Genomic DNA, 14344 nt, shown 5'->3' on the forward strand with positions numbered 1-14344 from the left:
CCAACAATGGAGCACGGCAAGAAAGGAAGGAAGTGACCCTTCTTAGTTTGTCAACACCTACAAAATGTAAAAAAATCCTATTTTTAGATTTCAAAAACCTTTAACCTTCTGAATCTATCTGGTTTTTGAACAACATGCGCTTTATGTAAACTGAGCATTGCAAGTTTAAATAGTGATGTAATTTGTTCGTTCTTGATCCAGTCCTGCAAAGTAAGAGACTGTAGATGTTTTGCATTCACAGATTGGCTTTAGAAATACATGAATGTTTGAGCAGCAAAATGGATTTAAAGTGTCAAAAGTGAAAATACTCAACATGCAGAATGGCACCATTCAGAGTGTCACATCAATTTGTGAATTGTTATAAATGATGTGTTAAAATGCTGAATTTTAATGTAGCTCGTAGAGATGAAGCCAGCTGAGACCATTTTCTGAGCACTTGGATTTCTAAAGGCTCTCCATGCCCGTGGTCCAATCCAACTCCAGTTTTTTTTTTATCACTTAATTAGACCTACAGGGAGTGCAGAATTATTAGGCAAGTTGTATTTTTGAGGAATAATTTTATTATTGAACAACAACCATGTTCTCAATGAACCCAAAAAACTCATTAATATCAAAGCTGAATGTTTTTGGAAGTAGTTTTTAGTTTGTTTTTAGTTTTAGCTATTTTAGGGGGATATCTGTGTGTGCAGGTGACTATTACTGTGCATAATTATTAGGCAACTTAACAAAAAACAAATATATACCCATTTCAATTATTTATTTTTACCAGTGACACCAATATAACATCTCCACATTCACAAATATACATTTCTGACATTCAAAAACAAAACAAAAACAAATCAGCGACCAATATAGCCACCTTTCTTTGCAAGGACACTCAAAAGCCTGCCATCCATGGATTCTGTCAGTGTTTTGATCTGTTCACCATCAACATTGCGTGCAGCAGCAACCACAGCCTCCCAGACACTGTTCAGAGAGGTGTACTGTTTTCCCTCCTTGTAAATCTCACATTTGATGATGGACCACAGGTTCTCAATGGGGTTCAGATCAGGTGAACAAGGTGGCCATGTCATTAGTTTTTCTTCTTTTATACCCTTTCTTGCCAGCCACGCTGTGGAGTACTTGGACGCGTGTGATGGAGCATTGTCCTGCATGAAAATCATGTTTTTCTTGAAGGATGCAGACTTCTTCCTGTACCACTGCTTGAAGAAGGTGTCTTCCAGAAACTGGCAGTAGGACTGGGAGTTGAGCTTGACTCCATCCTCAACCTGAAAAGGCCCCACAAGCTCATCTTTGATGATACCAGCCCAAACCAGTACTCCACCTCCACCTTGCTGGCGTCTGAGTCGGACCGGAGCTCTCTGCCCTTTACCAATCCAGCCACGGGCCCATCCATCTGGCCCATCAAGACTCACTCTCATTTCATCAGTCCATAAAACCTTAGAAAAACCAGTCTTGAGATATTTCTTGGCCCAGTCTTGACGTTTCAGCTTGTGTATCTTGTTCAGTGGTGGTCGTCTTTCAGCCTTTCTTACCTTGGCCATGTCTCTGAGTATTGCACACCTTGTGCTTTTGGGCACTCCAGTGATGTTGCAGCTCTGAAATATGGCCAAACTGGTGGCAAGTGGCATCTTGGCAGCTGCACGCTTGACTTTTCTCAGTTCATGGGCAGTTATTTTGCGCCTTGGTTTTTCCACACGCTTCTTGCGACCCTGTTGACTATTTTGAATGAAACGCTTGATTGTTCGATGATCACGCTTCAGAAGCTTTGCAATTTTGAGACTGCTGCATCCCTCTGCAAGATATCTCACTATTTTTGACTTTTCTGAGCCTGTCAAATCCTTCTTTTGACCCATTTTTCCAAAGGAAAGGACGTTGCCTAATAATTATGCACACCTGATATAGGGTGTTGATGTCATTAGACCACACCCCTTCTCATTACAGAGATGCGCATCACCTAATATGCTTAATTGGTAGTAGGCTTTCGGATGATGTGGACAAAATACTCATTTGCCTAATAATTCTGCACTCCCTGTATTTACAGGACTGTGCAGATGCACTCTCGTTTACTCTCCTGCGGCTATGCTTCATCAGCTCCAGTAGTGTATAGAGTTTAGGGATTTCCAGTGGAGCTTCGCATATATCCAACCTAAGTCATTATTGTTTTCTCTGTGTGACTTGTTCCTAGTTTAGTTATCTGTATTTCTAGTTCTTGGTCTTGTCTCTGTGTGTCCTCCCCATCATCTCCTGTGTTATGCCTTCCTGTAAAGTCTGTCTCGTCTCCTGGTGTAGCTGCATGCCCCTCGCTCTCTCTTTCCTGTTTTCCCTGGGTTTTGTCTGTCTGCATCCCGGTGTGTTTCTCCTACTTCCTGTTTTAATTTGACAGTCTCTTGTCTTGTGTGTTCCATGTTCAGCTGTGCTTCCCCTGTCTCATTAGTTAGATTATGTTCAGCTGTGTTTCCTCGTTTGCCCTTTTGTGTATGTGCGCATCACCATTTGTCCTTTGTCGCGATCTCCCTCATTCCACGCTGTGTGTTCTGCCTGCTTGTTTAGTTCCTGTTCAGTCCAGTTTGGTTTTTGTATAACTGTAGTCCAGCATAAAGCTGCATTTCAAGTTTAGTTTTGTCCACCAGTCTGCATTTTGGGTCCTCCAATCCTGCCTGCCTCACATAGCTCATAACAATAACTGCACCCATGTGGGTTTGCAGAGCCTAAATCTACAATAAGGTGGCTTTTACATCATATTTGATGTATAAGCTGATTGGATATTTGCAAAGCTACATCTCAGACTTGACAGGCCTCAGTTAGAGTGTTAAATGCTGAAGTTCATGGCAGTACCATTAGAAAAAGACTGAACAAGTAGGACATGTCTGGAAGAGATACCAGGTGAACAAGGCACATCTTAAGTTTGCAAAGTTACATCTGAACAAACCGCACAACTTGTGGCACATATCAAAGTGGAGATGTCTGGCCATAAAGCAAAAAGTCACATTTGTAGAAAGCCAAACACTGCATATCAGCACAAAAATCTCATCGTAGCAACTGCAAAGCATGGTGGTGGAGGAGTGATGGTTTGGTCTTCCTATGCAGCCACTGGTGAACTGTCCAGGCAGGCACTTTGCAGTCTCTGAGTGCAGTCTCACGCACAAAGTATTCTAGAGTAAAATGTGTGGCCATCTATTCAACACATAAAGCTTTGCCTAAAGTGGGTCATGAAACAAACACAGCAGCAAATCAAAACCAGAAAGGCTGGAAAAGAAAAGAATCAAGGTGCTGCAATGACCCACTCAAAGCTCAGACCTGAACTTGACGGAAATAAGAGGTGAGAGGAAACAAATGGTTGCAAACCTCAAGAGCTTGGGAGTTGTATTTGATAGTAATTTCACCTTTGAAAAACAGATTAGCTCAACTGTGCACTGGTCTTTTTTCAAACTGAGGCTTTTCTCTAAGGTGAGGGCTGACTTTGAATGGGCGATTCATGCTTTTATTACATCCCAGCTTGACTATTGTACCTCCTTATATGTTGAAGTTAGTCAGACCTGCCTTGCAAGACTGCAATTGGTCCAGAAAGCTGCAGCTTGTCTTTTGACACAAACTAGAATACATGAAACTACTTCCCTTGTGCTTGCCGCTCTTCATTGGCTTCTTGTTCACTTCAGATTTGATTTGAAAATGTTATTGTTGACTTACAAATCTCTGAACAGACAGGCTCCTGGGTATTTGTCTGACCTCTTGCAGCCTTATGTGTCCTCTAGATCTCTTAGATCGAATGATTTTTAGCTTTTAACCATACCAAGGTTTAGGCTGGTTCACAGAGGTGATCAGGGGCTTAGGGTAGCAGCACCTAAACTGAGGAATAGTCCGCCCCTACACATCAGACAGGCTCCTACTGTCAATCTTTTCAAATCATATCTAAAAACACATTTGTTTTCACTGTTTTTGCTTTTAATACAGTATGAGAGTTATTTGGTATTTGGTACTAGTTATTTTGTATTTCTGTACCACCTGTAGCACTTTGGTCAACATTGATGTTGTAATTAAATGTGCTATATAAATAAAAACGATAACAATAACCACATTGTGAGAGACTAATAAAGTCTCCCAGAATCCTGTAAATATTGAGCAATGTTGGAGCAGAGCATTATGGGTAAGGCGTCAGTGAATACAATTTTGCCTCCAGGCAGCAAAGATCGGGGGATGTCCTGGCTTGAGTATTTGAATTCTAAGAAAACAGTAGTCCCCACACAGACATCTACATCAACAATATTTTACATATGCAAGTAACACATGCTCCAACCTGGGCGTACCTTCCAATTAATTTATAGGGAGAAAGAGGTGAAGGAGCACTCTTTACATATTTATTGCCGCTGAGAACATATATCTGTCACTGGAGCTAAACGAATATGATAAGAAAACACACAGACCAACAGGTGTGTTTCGTCTTCCTTGGAGGATATTAAAATGACTTTGTGGAGACTCACGCAAATGAAAAGCAAATATTTACCATAAGACTTGGTCTTTATGCACCATATAGTCAGACCTGTTTGTCTTCATAAAATTAAAAATACAAGTACACACACACACACAGTTCCTTGTAATATCCAGTTCCTGCTCAACTGCTTGCTGTGGTCATTTTTTGCAATTTCCTTTGAACATCCTAACAGGCCTCCTTTATGGATGCTCACTCTGGATTACAGCTCAAGGGGGCTGTTACATCACTTTTGTGAATGTGTGCGTATCTGTCCAATAGCGACAGTGGGGGGTGGAGGGGAGTGAGAAAATAAGTGAGACGGCACAGTTGAGTGCGAGTGGGCGGTATCTGTCAAATAAATTCTGTGTCACGATTGCTGCTTTCTTAGATGTTAAATCCTCGAGCCAGGACATCCTCTGACCTGTGCTGCTGCCTGGAGCTGAAATTGCCTTCACTGGGGCCTTACCCATAATGCTCTGTGCAAGATAAGACCTCCCTCCCCCCACCCCAAAAAAAGCACCTGATTTTTATGAGCAGGTGGCACGACGTTCACAGCACGTGGCGCACCATTCTCACAGAGGACTTGACTTTTTCATTGTTCACAAGTCCTGATCTGCTATAAGAATCTGCTTCTGCGAGCTGTGTTTCTTTGTGTGTGATGATCATTTTGCAGCACATTTACAGTTGCCATAGCCTTCCACCATTAGCAGCTATTGGCTTATGCAAAGCTTACATCATACGCGCATTAATTCATTCGTGCCTCAGGGAAACTGTTGCGACAAAGGGAGCTGGAAAGAAGACCAGTGACACGCGGATTGCCGCAGGAAACTGTCTCTTCCCACTGTGGCAGTAAGAAATAGAAACAGTTAAACATTTAAACCCCAGCAGAAAACGTCCCCCACACTTTCATTAAATCTTCATGCCGTGGTTCTCTCTTACAATGCAAAGAGTCCTGCTGTGTGTTTGTGCGTGAAGCCGAGAGGGAGAGCAGAGGGAAAGTTTGCTATGTGAGCTCTCTCTGTTTCATGTCCATTTGAATTGCGCTGTTATTCAGCGTCGCTCCCTGACAGGACTGTTATGTGCAATTACACAGGATGGAAATGGTTTTGCCACTACACGCGCAGACGCACACACATGCATACACACATACACACTTGCACCAGCAATCAGTCAGGACTCTAACTCCCACAACAACATTGTAATTCTTCTTTGAGTTCAAACAGTGGTGTGAGCGGAGAGGAAGAGACAGAGTGATGAAATGTTTTGTTTGCGTATGTACATTTATGTGTTTTCTTTGTAAACTTTGTTTTGTTGTTTTTTGTTGCCTTAAGTCAAAGCAGACATAGCTATATGTTTTTATGTTTTATATGTTAAGCACGTGGAGTTTAAATAAAATTGCTATTGCCATTTGAAGAAGCCAAACTGTGTCAAATCTGGGGTGGTGCAAAGCTTACAGCAGGGTTCAAATCCACCTCAAATCCAGTTTGCATGTTCTCCTTGTGCCTGCGTGGGTTCCCTCTTGGCACATACCTTTAAAGAAATGAAGGTGTTCAGGCTTTATGGGCCTTATTAGTGCAATCAGCAATAAACAATCAGCCCTGATGCCACCCTTCTATGTGTAGGAAATATGTCAGCCTTATATAATGTGTCGAGACCTGCAAGAAAGTCCCTGTGTAGGCGCGCTGGCTTCCTCTCACAGTCTAAAGACATGCTCGGGAGGTTAACTGGTGATTCTAAGCTGGCCGTAGTTGTGAGCATGAACCGTGTGCTTCGGTGTGCGTGCTAGTCGTGCAGTAGACTGGTTAACTGTTTAGGGTGTACCTTGCATCTCATCCTACAAGAGCTGTGATACACTCCAGCCTTCCTCTGACATCCTAAATCGGATAAGAAAAGCAATGGGTTGCTCATCCATCAATCTTCTTCAGCTTATCCGGGGCCGGGTCGCGGGGGCACCAGCCTAAGCAGAGAAGCCCAGACCTCCCTCTCCCCAGCCACCTCCTCCAGCTTGTCCGGGGGAACACCAAGGCGTTCCCAGGCCAGCCAAGAGATATAATCTCTCCAGCATGTCCTGGATCTGTCCCGGGGCCTCCTCCCAGTGGGACATGCCCGGAACATCCAGGAGGCGCCCAGGAGGCATCCTTGTCAGATGCCCGAACCACCTCAACTGACTTCTTTCGATGTGGAGGAGCAGCGGCTACTCTGAGCCCCTCCCGGATGGCTGAAATTCTCACCCTATCTCTAAGGGAGAGGCCTACCAGGGGGCAAAAGCTTCCGGACAACATAGCCGGTGGGATTCCTGGGACACAAACCCCTCTACCACAATAAATTAGCGATTCATGGAGGGGTAAAATTCATCCTATAATTAATAAATTTTTTTCTGCTCTGTTCTGTTTTTTAAAACCCAGCTTGAACAATTTAAAGAAAACTGAAGACACTACTGATTATGTCTGATTATTATCGTCATTATTGATTCAATTACAACGTTGTTGACAGGAGGCCAAGCTAGAGGTGACAGAGTTGAAGATGCTCAGATTTTCAGTGGGTGTGACCAGAATGGACAAATGAGTATATCAGAGCGACGGCTCGGGTTGAGCAGTTTGGAGGTAAAGTTAGAGGAGAGGTAGTGGATATACTGGACAAAGGAAGTTGAATATGGAGCTACCAGGCGGGAGTAAAACGGGAAGACCTCAGAGAAGATTCATGGATATAGTGAGGGAGGGTTGGTGTGAGAGAGGAGGATGTTAGGTATACATAGAGATGCTGGCAGATAATCGACTGAGGTGAGATGAGAAAAGAAGAAGGAGAAGATGGAGAAGACGGGTGTTAGTGTTGAGATGTTTGGCATAAATGATGTTCTGCCTGATAAAGAAATGAGGTTCGCTGTGATGTGTTCAAGTGTAAAGTGAGGGAAAGGTTGGGAGCTCATTTGTGAATTTTCTGGCCTCCAGAAAAAAAACAAAAAATCCCACTAGCTTCTTATTATTCTTTTCAGTGATATTCAGGTGGCTGACTTGATTTTCTGCTTTAGCTTGTTTACAATTTTACTTGCTGATCTGTGGCTGCAGAGGTTTGTGCTGATTTCGTTTCTAGACCTGCAGGGTTTCAGTACATTAATTTACTCCAAACTAGCCGTGTGCAGTTGTCGTGCCGGCGATATGAAATGTTTACGAGGAGAACGTGATGTAGAAAGCAAACATGTTGCGCAAACAGTGAAATCCCCGAGTGTGATGTTCAAGCAAAGTGTGAGCCCTGCAGGCTAATGTAGCGCGCATAAACAGTCCTGGGTGCAAAGGTAAAACAGCAAAAACTGTTCATTTCAGTCTTGCTGATACGCTGTGTGCATTTTTTCTGTTTTGGCATTCATCAATACTGCATATGGTGAGCTATATATGGTGCAATGGGCTTGTTAAAAGAGGATTCTGCTGCACTAGCCTACTCCTGACCTGAGTCATTCAAATTTAATGATCTAATCAAATAAAGTCAAATACTCTCTTGGATTGTCCACCTCATGATTTGCATCCTATCTGACCTTTATGTTGTAAAGTAAGAAATATGAGCTTAGTATTTTTTTTTCAGTCTCTGTTGATCACTTCAATGCGGAGAGAAAGAACATCCAGGTCACAGCTGTTTGTTGCTTTCTTGTGTGAACTTTCACTTCATTTACCTATAAATTTATATAGGTTTAGTGTTAATACTGTAATTACATGCCATGTGAATGCTCTCTACAGACAGCATTGACACAGTTTCTGTACAGTGAAATTAGTGCAGAGCTGCAGGTTTTACAACTAACCCTTATCACCCTTTGTTTAATGGTAATGTGAAATCCTTTATTAAGGTAAAGTAACTCTTATCTCTTTGCTGCAGTGTTGCCTCAAACGTGGACCAGGTCCTAATTAGCTGATTATAGTTTCAGCACTAAAATCACGAGTCTCGTGAGTTATGATTTATTTCAATATTTACACCGGGAGGTGTGCAGTCTCGTCAGATGTCTGTATAGCTTCTCACTGCCCATCAGTACCTATGATCCTGTGCTGCAGTGTGCTATTTGATAAGGCTGCTTAGCATTCAAGAGGAATCCTCAGCACTCAAGTACTCTCAGTATTATGCTTTTAACTCATTCCCCCCTGAGGAGCAGTGGGATCGAGAGAGAGGAGGGAGTGGAAAGAGAGGCAGAAACAGAAGGATCCTTATGGGAAGAGTGAGATTTCACAGGACAAAAGCGCCGTTATTGAATTCTTGTCATGATTCTTTGTATAATAGCCTCCACTATCCAGCCCCCAAGATGCATTTAAAGGCTTCCACAATCCCACTCCCATCGGCCGGCGCTGGCTGGATGAGCCTTGCTGTGCACAAGCCCTTGCACTGTCCCGCCACTTGCTGGATGTCGCTGAATGCCTCTATATTGGATTAGACTTTCTGTCCCTTGAGCAGAGCTTAGAAAACAACCCAGTGCAACCCATCAGTATGTGAAAACACAAACGATGATCATTTTGTACGTGGTCTTCATACTAACGACCAGAGAAAGCGGTACCCCGTTAGGAAGGGAGGAAAAGTGTACCTGAGCCTTCACTGCATGCTGATTGTCTGGCCGTGGGAGCTATGATGAGGCCTGATTGCTGTGTGATTTGAGCATCCTCAGACCAACAGCTCATCAATATCCCTTGCAGTAACACACTGCACTGCAGCAGGACGCGGGCATCGGCGAGATGAATATTTATCAAAGCCATGAAAAGACGAAAAACAAATATTTGCTGCAGAGAACAGACAGAGGCCAAAATTCCCCTCATCAAAAATGACCCTTTAATAATGTGGTTTCTACAAGTTGTTGGTGAATTAAAGGATGCTTTGGTGAATTAGCTAAAGTCTTGTGTTGTTGTGAATTTAAAATGATAGTCTGCTAATCTGCTGGGATTCATTAACAGCCTCAGACAGCCACCAGGATTGCAGAGTGAAGAGTGAGGGCAGAGCCCAGAAGAAGCAAACACCGAGGAGACAGGCTGATTTTATCCTCACCCTATCTTGAGACACAACTTCCCACTCCCCCCACCTCCTTTTTTTCCTTGCTTTGCCCTCCTCTGCCCAGTTAGGATGGGGAAAAAACGCCCGCCTCCCAGCTAATTAAACCCCCGAGTCTCTACAGGAAGAATTTTTGATGCGTAGACGATTTACATAAGGAGGCAAATTTACTCAATTCTGTGCTCATTTCCTTGTGCCCTTCTTTATGCAGCATATTTGAGTCTGGCTTTGCACAGTATTGTCCTGGCATCGGTAATCATTTTTCCCCTCTCTGTTTCTTTGCTCCGATTAACACAGAGTGGCGTCTTTGCAACAGGCCACATTTGATGTGCTGGCTGTGATTAGTGCATGTTAAAAATACCACCCTGCTACCCTTCCATTTACTCGATCCTGCCTTCTGTCTCTTCTTTCTGTCCACCTCTCCCACTCTGTCTGTGTTCGTTTTTTTTCCTTCTAATTTCTCAGCCACACAGCTTTCCTTTGTCTCTTTCTCCCCGTGTGATTAAAGGCTTTCCTTCAGATGTATTTTTATCAAATTCTTCGCCTCTTTGCTGTGATTATGTTTTTTTCTTCTTCTCTTTTGTCACGCTTTGTCTGTTTTCTGCCAGAGGTCCATGTTTGATTATAGCTTAACTCTTTCTGATTACGACCTCTTGTCTCGGTGAGTGCTGCTGTCTTCCTGGCACTCCCCACCACCACCACCACCCCCACCTCCCGCCGGCTATAGGGTGACCTTGGTAGAAGAACAGAGACAGAGACAGAGACTTATCTTGTTACAAATGGGAAAAAAGACAAAAGTACAAAGATACATGTAAGAAATTATAATAGAAATTTTAAGGTTAAGCGGAATCGAAAGGATTAATAGATGGATACATTTTTCCCTGAGAATTCATTTAACTGGAATAAAACTCATATATAATTCTCAAAGTGTTACAATATCTCAAAGTTAGTATTCTATAAAGACAATAAGTAATAAATCAACAACAAATACTGTGCTTGTTTCTGATGTTGATCACAGCAGGAACAAGCATGACTGTCCTTACGCTTTAACTTATTACAAATTACTGCTAAAGAGACAGACAGTGAAAGTGGACAGTATATCCTCGGTTTCTTAACATGAAACTCATTGTTGCAGCCAGAAGCAGCACAAATGTGCTCCCCTTAAACTGATTTTTAGCTCTTATTTTTCTCTGAGTTATCCATTCTGTCACTAGTTAGCTAGCATAAACTAATGTGAGTCTATTAGCTTCAACCACCCACATGACTATTGTTTATTGCCCCAATCTGATGATTTTTTCCCAGTTAATCAGTTATTTGTTTGGCTTGTAACAATTCAGACAAAACAAACCAGAGCCTGAAGCAACACAATCAGCTTGTATTGTAAAGTCAACAATCGATCAAGCTAATACTAAAAATGAATGGGAAACAGTTGTAGTTGTAAATATTTAGAGTATATGACAGGAAAAAGATCTTGAATTAATTAAATTAAATCATTGTCAACTGAGTGAATTTTTTATCTGTCATTTTGAGTCTGTATTAGTTTATAATGTCGACTAGTTTAATTCCTAAACAGGATTACTGCAGGATGTGACATTTAACTGTAGTGGCTTAACGAGAGGGAGTCAGGTGGAATTGGGAAGCTGCAAGGAGTAGAGGTAATGAAGGTAGATGAGTTTAAATACCTGGGGTCACCATCCAAGGAAATGGTCAGTGCACAGGAGAGGTGAAGAAGAGAGTGCAGACAGGGTGGAGTGGGTGGAGATGAGTGTCAGGGATGATTTGTGAGAGAAGGATGGCAGCCAGAGTGAAAGGGAAGGTTCACAGGATGGTGGTATGATGTATAGATTGGAGATGGTGACGCTAACAAGAAAGACAGACGTTAAGCTTTTAACTGGGAGCGACTCTGATGGACAAGATTAGAAATGAGCACATCAGAGGGACACAGAGCATAGAGCAATTTGGAGATAAAATTAGAGAGGCAAGCCTGAGGTGGTTTGGACATATGAGGAAAAGTAGTGAAGGAGGACATGTAGAGGGTTGGTGTGACAGGGTAAGATGGAGGCAGATGATCCGCTTAAGAAAAAGGAGGAAAAAAGAAACTGCAATTGGAGCAAATTCATCACAGGCTACAGTATTTAATTTATATAATTTATTTTTATACTAGTGATATAATATAGCTGCATGACAAACACGCAGAATTAATTATATTAGGGAACTTTACTAAATGTATTTTAGTTACATGGCACCACTAGTTAGGGTACAGTGGGTAAGCTGCCGGCTTATGATCCATAATACAGTCGAGTATCTCTATTTTTAGCAGCTTTGAATTAGCATCAATTCCCATTGGCTGTGGACCAGGTGTCACAGATTTGACCAAAGAGGCAAATCCACGAGCAAGTCCAGGTGTCAGCGCTGGTGCAGACATTTCTGTAATAGCTGGAGGAATGGGAGCACAGAGCAGAGATTATAAAAGAAAGGGGAGAACTATTTCAGACCACCAACTACCAACATAATTTCTCTTTAAAGCAATTGTACTTTGACTTCCTGAAAAGTTGCAAAGGTTTCAACATCGGATAGCAGGTTGCTGTAGAAGACGGCCATTTTCCTTTGAACGTTGCAAGAAAACCCCAGGAACACGCTTCAAAAAGACAGATGAAAGAAAAGCAGAATCTGAGATTGCGTTGAGTTACAATACGTAGCGGAAGAGAGACCCGACACTGTGGCTTTGACTCAGGAAAAATGCTTTAAAATACGCCACTAATGGAACAAGAACTTAAATATAAAAGGAGATTTTTTTAGCGTAGCGTGTTTGCCGAATCTCTTTGAAAGCAGAACAGGACCAGATCTCATTAAAAAAGAAAGAAACAATTTAATCAAAGCTAATGAAAGAATGAAGGGACTGTAAATTAACACTCATTAATTAATAATCTGCTGAGCTTTAATTAATAGCATAAACTCATAATAGGCTGTTCATTTCCAAATAGAGGAAGACTTACATTAACAGCTATGGAGTCGGCAATGATTCATGCATCAACTAATGCATTTTGTGCATTTTGAAGTGTTACATCAAAAAAACATGTTCTCCAAAGATGAGCAACACCAGCTGATTCCTCTGCTTGGACAGTGATCTTTTTATTAAAATAATCCTTTGATGTTCACTGCATCAAAGAATACTTTCACCTTATCGCAGACCTTAACTCCCTTCATAATCTATGAACATAAGGGTAGAGAATAGATGTAAAAGCCCTCGAGCAGAGCGTTTGGCACTGTCTGAAAGAATATCAGTGAGAAGCAGTTCCTCTCTTCTGCTGTCCCTCCTGCTGATTGCGTTTTCAGACTTATGATTCCTTTGCAGCGCAGGCAGATATCCATCAATCCAAGGACAAACTCAGAGCCGCGCTCTGTGTCTACATACTGCGTTGCAGGTGGAAAGGAGAGCGAGAAAATTAATGTTTGCCCTGTGGAATTACATTCTCCCCCTCTTACTTTACCTGCTGTTCGTTGACAGAAGAAAAGAGAAAAAAAACCACCCCAAAGTAATGAGCACAGCGCTGAATCGCTGAATGTACGATATTATCAGTTGCACAATCTGCACAAACTACGACTGAATGCTCATTTTATGACAAAAACAAGATCTTGTCCACAAAAATGTGTGAATTGGTATATTTTTCTAATCTATCAGGGCACAGTTATGAGTTGAGGAAGAAGCTCAGGTAGTTTTTTTCTCTCCGTGTAATAGAGCAGATTTTTGTGTTTGAGAGAGGTTTCATGTTATCATGCATATAGTCAGGGAGACATTAGAGTCAGCCACATTCACCATCATCTGGGCATCACAAATGTTCATGAATTTCACTGTTGGAGCTTGGCCATTTTATCATATTCTAAATTACACACAGGGTGTCCTCTTGGTTGGGCAACAGTGACAGGGTTTCCTCCCAGATGTGGCCACCTAGGGTGTCCAGATCTCTCTTATCTTCGAGTTAATCTGGGGTTACATGAAGACAGTGAAATAACCTAAATACTCAAAGCTGACTTCTCTCTGTAAACTGTGCAAAGTGACGTCACATGTAATGTTTTACAGACATAATGTATAAAACATTTACACAAAACTGAATCTGGATGATGCGTTTTATGTTCCACACTGTGTTTTTAATATTGTATTTGTGGGGGTAATTCAACTGTCACAACTGCTTTTAACAGATGGCTTACTTGCAGAAACCACCAGGGCTGGTTGAAGGACTTCCTCGTTGTGATTAAACCTCTTGATTTGGAGGTTTTTTGACTTTCTAGTTGTCTTCCTCCTCTCTTTTGTGCAAAGTCTCCCTCAGTGATGTCATTCCTGTTTTATTTCTGTAACCTGTGTCTAGCGTGTTTGGTATTTATTAAATGTCCCTTGTCAATTCTGTGATTAGTTTCAGCTTCCCTCATTATGTTGTGTATTTATTGTCATTGTTGCTGTCTCCCCTTGCCCTTTGTCTAATGTCTCACTAACTGTGCTGAGCCTAGTGTTTTCCCCTGTGCTTTCTCATGGCTTATGGACTTTTGTTACCTGTTTCTGGATTGCCTCTTACTTGTTATTTTTCTTGGAATAAACGCTCAGCATTACATTCAGACTTCGTCTACCACATCCTGCATTTGGGTTGTCAATATTTCAACACAACTCACACAGCACAATACATATTTTCTTTAGGGATTAATAAAGCATTCAGATTCAGCTGGTAGAGCTCATAGGAGGACAAAAGTGAGATTGCCACAGAGGTTCAAAGCCACAGGGAAGCTCTGCTAAAGGAAGACTTGCTCCTACTATAAATGAAAGTCATTCATCATTCTTTCACTGCAGATGGGTCTAAGTTATCA

Source organism: Copadichromis virginalis, linkage group LG16 (assembly GCF_057382275.1).
Source record: "Copadichromis virginalis isolate Kocher_CV1m ecotype Utaka linkage group LG16, C_Virginalis_male_GT1.1, whole genome shotgun sequence".
Taxonomy (NCBI): Eukaryota; Metazoa; Chordata; class Actinopteri; order Cichliformes; family Cichlidae; genus Copadichromis; species Copadichromis virginalis.